The sequence below is a fragment of the Odocoileus virginianus genome, chromosome 31 (genome assembly GCF_023699985.2).
Source record: "Odocoileus virginianus isolate 20LAN1187 ecotype Illinois chromosome 31, Ovbor_1.2, whole genome shotgun sequence".
Lineage (NCBI taxonomy): Eukaryota > Metazoa > Chordata > Mammalia > Artiodactyla > Cervidae > Odocoileus > Odocoileus virginianus.
This window is the reverse complement of record NC_069704.1, coordinates 25491724-25501800: the sequence shown is the minus strand read 5'-3', so window position 1 is coordinate 25501800 and position 10077 is coordinate 25491724.

Here is a 10077-nt window from a genome sequence, read left to right as displayed (position 1 = left end):
ACTAGTCAAAGCTATGGTTTTTCCAGTAGTCATGTATGGATGTGAGAGTTGGACTATAAAGAAAGCTGAACGCCGAAGAATTGATGCTTTTGAACTGTGGTGTTGAGAAGACTCCTGAGAGTCCCTTGGACAGCAAGGAGACCCAACCAGTCCATCCTAAAGGAAATCAGTGCTGAATATTCATTGGAAGGACTGATGTTGAAGCTGAAACTCTGATACTCTGGCCACCTGATGGGAAGAACTGACTCATTTGAAAAGACCTTGATGCTGGGAAAGATTGAAGGCAGGAGGAGAAGGAGAGGACAGAGGATGAGATGGTTGCATGGCATCACCAACTCAATGGACATGAGTTTGAGTAAACTCCAGGAGTTGGTGAAGGACAGGGAGGCCTGGTCTGCTGCAGTCCATGGGGTCGCAAAGAGTTGGACACGACTGAGTGACGAACTGAACTGAACCGAACCTTGTCACAGCTGAGATCATTATAGCACTGCAGGTGCCCGTCAGGAGGTGCTCGCTCAATCTTGGGTTACATGTGCAGTACACCGGTGTGGCCTCCACCCGTATAGCCATGGGCATTACTGCTGCTGCGACCAGGCTGTGTCTGCTGGGTCCGCCTCCAGAGGCGAGGGGAGAATACAGCGTGTCTACAGTTGAGGCTGCTGCGTCAGCCAGGAGAGAGGTTGTGTTGTGATAGGTTATGCCATGACCATTGCCAGAAGAGAATAAATGTGTCTGCAGTTCCTCTGCCTCCTCGAACCTCCTTTCAGCCTCTTAGCTCGTGCTTTGCCTGCCCTGGGTTCAACGAACCCCGTGTGTGCCGTGTGAACAGCAAGAGGATTGGCGCTGTGAGCAGGATGATCAGCGATGGAGGCAGTGAGGTGTGAAGCAGGGCTGAAGTCCTCACTGTGTCAAATGCTGCGATCTGATCCTATTCCTGGCATTACCTTTTTAGAAACCTCTTTACTGTTCGCGAGAAAATGAAAGATAATAGGCTTGTCATGTGCTTCTGATTGTCTAGTGACCAGTCCCCCTAATATCAGGAAGGATAATATTTACCAAGATGAGATATTAGCACACACACAAAAAAGAATGAGCATGATTCCATAGCAAATTGTGACAACACTAAACTTTAGGAAGAATGGTGCAGTGAGAAACTATTTCATTCTCAAGTTTTCTTTCAAACTTAACTTGATTGGTCAACATATCTCTAACTTTTGCTACCATTTAGATGCTTTATAAGCGTAAATTTCACATGTGTTGTTTTTAGTCACTAAGCTATGTTTGACTGTTTTGCATTTCCATGTACTGTATCCTGCCAGGCTCCTCTGTCCATGGGATTTTCCAGGCAAGGATGCCATTTCCTTCTCCAGGGGATCTTCCTGGGGATCAAACCCATATCTCCTGGATTGGCAGTTGGATTCTTTACCACTGAGCTACTATAGACACTTCCAAAAGTACTTCCAAAGTACACATACTATAAGTCAAAGACATAAGACATTGAATAGATTATTAAATGTCTTGTTAGTACATAAGATAACTCATAAGAATAATATTTGAATATATTGGGTTAAATAAATTATATAAAAATTATATACACATTATCAAAATTAATTTCACTTGTTTATTTTTAAAAAATATGCCCCCTAAGAAATTTAGAATTATATATGTATTTACATTCTAGGCTTGCGCTGTCATTTTTCTGCACAGCTCTGGTCTAAATGGAGACCCCAAACCCTCCCAGCTCTGCCACCCTATGGTTCTATTGTTCTATTGTGACAAGACATGTGTCAGTCTGCTAAGGCTCCATAACAAAGTATCACAGAGGGGCTTAAATAACAAAATTTCACTCTCACAGTTCTGGAGGCCAGAAGTCCAAAGTCAGGGTTTAGACAGAATTGATTCCTTCTAGCAACTATAACAGAAGGATGCATTTCAGGCTTCCCTTCTTGGCTTGTAGATGGCTGTCTTCTTCCTTCCTAGGTCTTCATATTTTTTCCCTCTAGGTGTGTGTGTGTGTGTGTGTCAAGTGTCCAAATTTCCCCCTTTTTATAAAGATACCAGTCATATCGGAATAAGGCCAACCATAATGACCTGAGTTTAACTTGATAATCTCTGTAAAGAACTTTCTTCCCTATGAGGTCACGCTCTGAGTTTCTGGGGGTTATGACTTCAACATATTAATATTAGCAGGGACACAATCCATGTCCATAACAGGATATGGCAGAAGAATTCCCCTCTGGATGATCAGTACAATTTGTCAAATCGATAGGAATAACAGGATTCTAGCACATTCCTTATAGGATGGCATCTTCTGCCAAATCCCGTACATTTATAGATCCAGCTGGTTTACACAGCTCTCCAACGACAGTGACAGGGAATTCTATTCTGATGTCATTCAAAGGTTCAACTTGTTTCAGATTTTCCTCCAAAGACTCAAAATTTAGCTTTTTCTGAAATATTTTGATTTTTCTGGTAAAGGAAACAGCTATTTCAATGCATGACTGATTATTGGTGTCACTGTTGAAGTGTTTAAGCTTAAAACGACATTAAGATTGGAAAAAGATTTTTTAATAACATTTATTTATTCAGCTCTCCCAGGTCTTAATTGTGGGCATGCAAGATGTATCTTCCTTGAGCGTGTGGGATCTTTTCAGGATGTGAACTCCTAGTTGTGGCAGATGGGATTTATTATAGTTCCCTGACCAGGGATTGAACTTGGGCAGCCTACATTGGAAGTGTGGAGTCCTAGCCACTGGACCACCAGGGAAGCCCAGCAAAATTCATTTTATTACACCTGCTACAATTTATTTTCATTCCTATCTCAGTTTAAAAAAATGTTTCTGAATTTTAAAACCCAATTTAAACATTTGCATATTTGTCTGTTTGAAAAAATTGGCATCACTGTAAATGTGCAAAAGTAGACCAGTTCAGATTTTGGGGCTTATACAAGTGCATATTGCAGAAGGGCACAAATATCTTTTTTAAAATATAAAGAAAGAAAAGAAGGGTTAAAAAAGTATTTCAGCAAGTCCTGGCTTTTGATGGTTTGCTGTGGAGGCAGGATTGAAGGAATTTGTAGTATAGAGATTCTTTTGCAAATAATTACAAGAATTTGCTTTCTGAGTTGATTTGAAGTCACATCTGACCCAAGTCAACCCCATTTAGGTGTGGGTGACTACAAGAACACTTGAAATCTCAGGAATTCCTAAGGGACTGAAACCAGCTCAGAAGTATGGAGCCACAGCTAAGCGGCTGAATGTCTAGGTGCCCACCTTGGTCTCATGCATCATGTTGGGGACAGTTTCAGCATCATGACCACTGAATGTGTGTTTACAGGTGACTGGGTCCAAAGATGGCAAAAAGCTCCACAGCAGTGACTTGCAGTGGGATTGGGTTGATTCTTCCTCATCTGAGACACTGAGAAAATCAGGGGGACAATGACTGGGACTCCTCCACATGGAGGGAGCACTCAGGGGACATGGCAGGCAGATTCGAGCACAGGTGCATGGACCTTTCAGCACTAAGATCCTGTGATCTCACCACATCTTGTCTTGAAATCCCCCAAATTTAACTTTTGGTCCTTTTAAACACACTATCTGATAAACAATAACCAGTTTAACTTTGAAATGGCTGATTACTTCTTATTATTAAGTAAGACTTAACAGGCTATTTAAGTGATTTTTGACAGAGGAAAGCAGAGGAGACGGGTAAAAGTCATCTCTGCCCAGAAGTATTTCTCAATTCTTTTTCTGTTTAATACAATGTTCTACCCATATTACTATCCTAACTAATGTTCTTTGTTTGAGAGCAATGAACATCTACTCACAGTGATTTAATCCAAAAAGGGAGAGATTTCTCTGATGGCATCATTGTAATGGCATGGAAGCTTCCAGAAGAACCAGAACCAGAAGCTGGAAGAGCTCAGGATCTGACATAGCCGCTCTAAGTTAATCTCCCCTAGGGCCTCTGCCTTATCTTCCCAGGTCCTCTCCCAATATGGCGTTGCTTTTCTTTATAGACTCGATCTATCTGCTTTTCTATGTACTTGGCAAATATGGCAACAGAGAGGTCCTAAATTTAAATATTCTAAAGTAATCTACAAGGACAGACCAGCATCCTCCAATCCCAATTCCCAAGTTCTGGAGAGAGAACGTGGTTGCCCTAGTTAGGGACAGTTGTTCCTCTTTGACCTCAGCTCTGGCTGACATAGGATCAAGCAATAAAAATATAGCCAACCTGGAGGTGGGGGTGAAGCAGGCTTCAGAGTCAGAAAATTGGAACAGAGCAGGCTTCCCTAGTGCTCAAACAGTAAAGAACATGCTTGCAGTGAGGGAGACCTGGGTTTGATCCCTGGGTTGGGAAGATCTACTGGAGAGGGGAACGGCTACCCACCCCAGTATTCTGGCCTGGAGAGTTCCATGGACAGAGGATCCTGGTGGGATACAGTACATGGGGTCACAAAGAGTCGAACAGGACTAAACCACTTTCACTTTCTTACTTTTAGACACATCAAAAGTATTTACTACAGTTATCTCATTCCACTACAGCCCTTTTTTGGGAGGGAGGGGCTGGTTTGTAGTAAGATCAGCTCACTGAAAAATATGGAAAGCTCATATCTTTTAGACCCAGGGAAGGAAAATTAACCACCGTCTATGTCTGTGGTCCTCACAGTCCTTCCTTTTAAGTTCACGAAAAAGCTCATCCTTTCATGAACTTTAGAATTAAATAAGTAAATGTGTCTAGAAATAGTGTACAAACAGTTGGTGATCATCTGCCAAAGCCGGGGAGGGAAGCAGTGGGCAGGGCCACTGCCAAGCCTGTCCCTAGACCTCCTCCAAATCTGGTCAGGGATCCCAACACACTCGCTTCTCTAAGGTAAAACTTTTCTGCTCTCCCCTTTCCCATCCTCAGTCTTTTCTTTGACTCAGGACCTCCTGTCTCTTCCTCAGTTTGATGGAGAGAGTTAAGACTTCAGGGTTCCAAAAAGCAGTGAAAATGACTCAAATTTAAAGCCTAGATTGAAACCGCATCTTTTGAAATTCAACACTAAATTCACAATCTGCATCAGCCAGATGATTTATACCTGAAAAGTGAACTATAATATTATTTCCCTTGAAGGGAAAAGTATAACCATTTCAAAAGAAATGAGAGAGTGTGTGCTGTGAAAGAGAAAACAAAGATTCCTGATAACCATTGATCTTGGAACAAGCTTTGTGCTCCACAGGGCTTTCTGCTTTTATCATCCCCAACCTTGTTGAGTTTTGAATCTCAGACCTAACAATGGAAACAATATGTCAGGAACTGGAGGTTGAAAATGGATACAAAATAGAGATCTGGCATCTTGTGTTCACAAAGATGAGAGCAGAAGACAGTCATTCTTCTAACACTTTCATTGTTAAGACTATGGGACCTCTGATCTTCACCACATTATCTGAGTTATTAAAAATGGAAGTGGGAAGAAAGCCAGCTGTTGTATGCAAGGTGTTGGCAAACAAGTGCAAAAAATACAAAAAACAAACACAAAAAAGCTTTTATTAATGAGTGAAGATCAACGAACCGCAAAAGTAAAATAGGGAATAATGAAATAAATGACACAATATTTAGTAGCAGAGTTATAGTGGACTGATTTGTTTGGAGAAAATTATGAAAAGCTGCAGGTCATCATTAATGACAATAGCTTATTAAATGGATTACAAAACAATTATGTTTTTTCCTTTCTGAAGATTATGCTTGATTCTGCATAAACTAATCCCCTGATTCTATTCAGTTCCTTTATTTCTTGGTGTTACAGATAATTTTCAGAAAAACAATGCCATTGGATTTCAATATTTCTTTTCCTGAAATTGATATATTACAGGCCTGGCAACTGTGGGAATGTTCCTGAATTTCCAAAGACTAGATATATCAGTGAACATGGACTATTTTGAATATGGATGACAGACGCAATTCAAACCTGCTCTAGCAGGAGGGGCATCTCACCTTGTGTAACCAATATGCTCAATATTAAGCTTCAGGTACAGCTGTACCCAGGGAAAAAACAATAGCTCATATCAGGTCTTACCTTCTCTATCCCTGCCTTCCTTGAGTTGGGTTCATTTTCATCTGTTTTTTTGTAATGACTCTTTACTTATTTTCTTTGTGTTGGTATTTCATAGTTCATATTCATTTTGTCGACAAGAACATGGGGGAGCACCATAACTGGGAACTAGCATCTCTCTCAGAGGCCAGGTGAAAATTCCTGGAAGTGAATGTGGATTTGGACAACAGGATCTTAGCTCCAGATGTTAAGTGGAGTTTTCCATTAGAGTGAGGGAAGATGGCCTTCTTTTTTTCAGAGTGTGTAAGCTTTCTGACTCTGTGGATGTCATAAGGTACCTGCAGCTACTTTCCTTTTCCAACCTGAGTCAGCTTCTTGCTGCAGCACCCATCTCTCTCCCACTATTCACAGTCAGAAAGTCGTGGAGGATCCTTATTTCCCCATCTTCCACTCAGCACTCCACCCACTCACAGTGCATATACACCCCTCCACCAAACAGCCGCTATGACGGTGCCCTAGCCTTGTATGCCATTCCAGGCACCTTGTGCTTGACGTCTCAGCGTCAGGGACACTTGTGATGGCTAACTCATTCTTAAAGCAGGAATATTTCAACTCCCACAGACCACGGAGCCTAAGTTCCCTACCGAGCCCAGTCCTGCGCTCACCCTCCATCCACACCCTTGCCTGGTCCCCTCCTCTGTAAGCAGAAGACACAACACACACAGGCCCTCCATAAATGTGAGTCAGAGGGACAGCTGGATGGACGGGTGAGGAATGGTGACCAAGGTTCTAAGCACTCCAGGACTCTGGGCAGCTCTTCCAAGCCTGATGGGCATTGAGCTCTGCAGGACCACTCAGGAGACACCACCCCAGCTCTTCTGGGTATGGCATTGTCCCTCTGGGCCTGGGAAACCAGTTCCCAAAGCTTTTCTGAATCTGCACATCACCACAGAGTGGGTTGGTGAAGAAAAGTTCATTCCCATCTCGTGTGCTTCCCAGGTACTTGGAGAGAACCATTCTTCCTCTGTCAACCCACTGGCAGAGAGAGAATAACTTTTGTTTGAGAAATGAAGCCACCTCATTCCTTCCCACATAAGTATCGGAGCTTTCCATGCTGGCCCCAGACGGTATCAGAGCAATGTTATTGGTGATCGCCACAGCCAGAGAAGGACAGCACCCATCATTCATTCCCTATTCAGGGAAATGGCACCTAAGAACCTGATTTTCACTGACTAATAACTGCTCTGAATTCCCACAGACATATCATATTTAGCATTGTCCTTTAAAATAAACACATAAAAAGTGTCTGATTTGGCAGATTATATTTGACATAAATATACAAGCAAATAGATACTCATAAAATCTATTGAGAGCAAAGGCTTTTTAAGTTTTGCATGACAGAGGAATTATATTAAGACAGAACTTTCAAAAGCTATTTTTGACAGGCAATTTTACCTTTCTTGACAGTCCAAGATATCAATTTTGCAATTAGCAACTGTATAGACAAAGTAAATAAGTAAATAAGCTTCACTGATACTTTTTTGGTATCTGAGGAAAAGAGAGAAATATATGTAGAAAAGTCAAGTGCTGTTTTATGACAGAGGAAGTCATTTTTTTCCTGCTGGAACTACAACAGTAAGATTTATCGTTATGGGTGTATACATATATGTGTGTCCTTTGATTCTGGATAGTTATGAAATCCTTTAATATTTTTATATATTGTACAAATACTATACATGGAATTTAAAACTAAAAATATTAAACATTAACAAAGAACAATGAATGACTCCTATTGGGGTAATTTATTTTTATTTTACATATTGAGTGTTTTGGTCATATTTACTGCTGCGGAGCTTTAACATGGACACATTCAAAAGTGGCCACTTCCACAGCATCCCAATTTGATTTCAGTGTTATCAGACTCCAGACCAGGTCTGCATTATATAACACGCCCCCTAGTGTCTGAATGCTTCATTACACAGCAACCCTAAAGAGCTGTTTAGTAGCTAAGCGGTCCACTGGTGAAGGGAATAGCAAACCACTTTGGCATTCTTGCCTTGAGAACCCCATGAACAGTATGAAAAGGCAAAAAGATATGACACTGAAAGGTGAACTCCCCAGATCAGTAGGTGTCCAAAATGCTACTGGAGAAGAGCGAAGAAATAGCTTCAGAAGGAATGAAGGTATGAAGAAGCTGATCCAAAGCAGAAACATGTCTGCAGAAAGTAATACAACACTGTAAATCAAATAATTTCCTGATGCTGGGAAAGATTGAGGGCAGGAGGAGAAGGGGATGACAGAGGATGAGGTAGTTGGATGGCATCACCGACTCGGTTGACATGAGTTTGGGTATAAACTCCAGGAGTTGGTGACGGACAGGGAGGCCTGGTGTGCTGCAGTTCATGAGGTTGCAGAGTCAGACACGCAACTGAAGTGAACTGAAATCAAATATACACCAATAAAAAGTAATTTAAAAAATTTTAAAAGAAATAACTATATAAAATACATGCCTGGAAACAAAGGCAGTCCATGGGGTCGCTAAGAGTTGGACACAACTGAGCGACTTCACTTTCATTTTTCACTTTCATGCATTGGAGAAGGAAATGGCAACCCACTCCAGTGTTCTTGCCTGGAGAATCCCAGGGACAGGGGAGCCTGGTGGGCTGCCGTCTATGGGGTCGCACAGAGTCAGAAACGATTGAAGTGACTTAGCAGCAGCAGCAGCAGCAGCAGTCCTTGGGCATAACAGGCTAGGGCGGGGCTGCCCTCCCCAGAACCTCTTCTCTTTGGTGATGAAAAAGGGAAAGAACAGATGGCAGTCAAATTAGATGAATACTTCATGAATTCCCATGTTTAAATCAGAAGATTTTCAACTTCATTTTGGAAAATCTTACTTTATTAAAAATTATTAATCAACAAAGATGCTATTGCAATTAACTTTAAAAGACAAAGACAAAATTGTATTGATGACTTTTTCATGGGCAGCTGATAGGCATGTCCAAATAAAAATTTGGTGGAGAATGAATACTCAGTTATTCTGTGCTTCCTAGATACTTCTTAAACTTATCTTAATGTTTTTGGTAGAAATCACAAGGCCCTTAATAGCCCCAGACATCAAAGAAGCTCAGCCCTATGATGTATTTCCCATAAAATTCAGTTTAGTTTAGTTGCTCAGTCATGTCCGACTCTTTGCGATCCCATGGACTGCAGCACGCCAAGCTTCCCTGTCCATCACCGATTCCCGGAGCTTGCTCAAACTCATGTCCATTGAGTCGGTGATGCCATATAATTATAGCTCTTTTAAAAGGATCAGCACTACTCCAGATATGTTTTTGTTTGTAATTCAAAGATGATCAGCTTATTTTTCTGTTTATTCCTTATAGAAATTACCACCAAAAAATAGCCAAGTAAGGTAGTGAAGATTCTCTTCAAGTCAAAGAAAGGCATCTCCTGAATCAGAGTAATCAATCTACATGCAGCTCAGTATTATTTATTCCTTTGCAAAACGCCTCCGTGATCCACATTATGATGTGTATACATGTTTGTTCTATATTTGCATTATGTAGAGGCCTTACATACCAATTTTCAATTATCCCACCTTCACAGAGAAATGTATCGATGTATTACATATCTATTCATACTCACTACATGAAGGTTTTCTTTAAAGTTGCATAGAGGTGGAGGTGGTGGGAAGGTATAAAGTTCCAGTTATAAGTCCTTGGGTTGTAATGAACAACTTTATGAAATAGTTACCACTGCTGTATGGTATATATGAAAGTTGTTAAGAGAGTAAATCTAAGAGTTCTCACAAGGAAAAAATGTTTGCTCTTTTATTGTATATATATATATATGAGATGATGGAGGCTAATTCAACTATTTGTAGTAATCATTTCATAATAAATGTTTAAACCATTATGCTATACACCTTGAAGTTATACATTGTTATATGTCAATTATATTTCAATCAAACTGGGGAAAATTTTCAAAATAAAGTTGCACAGAAAAATAAGCATAACACCACTGCAAACATATGTCTCTGC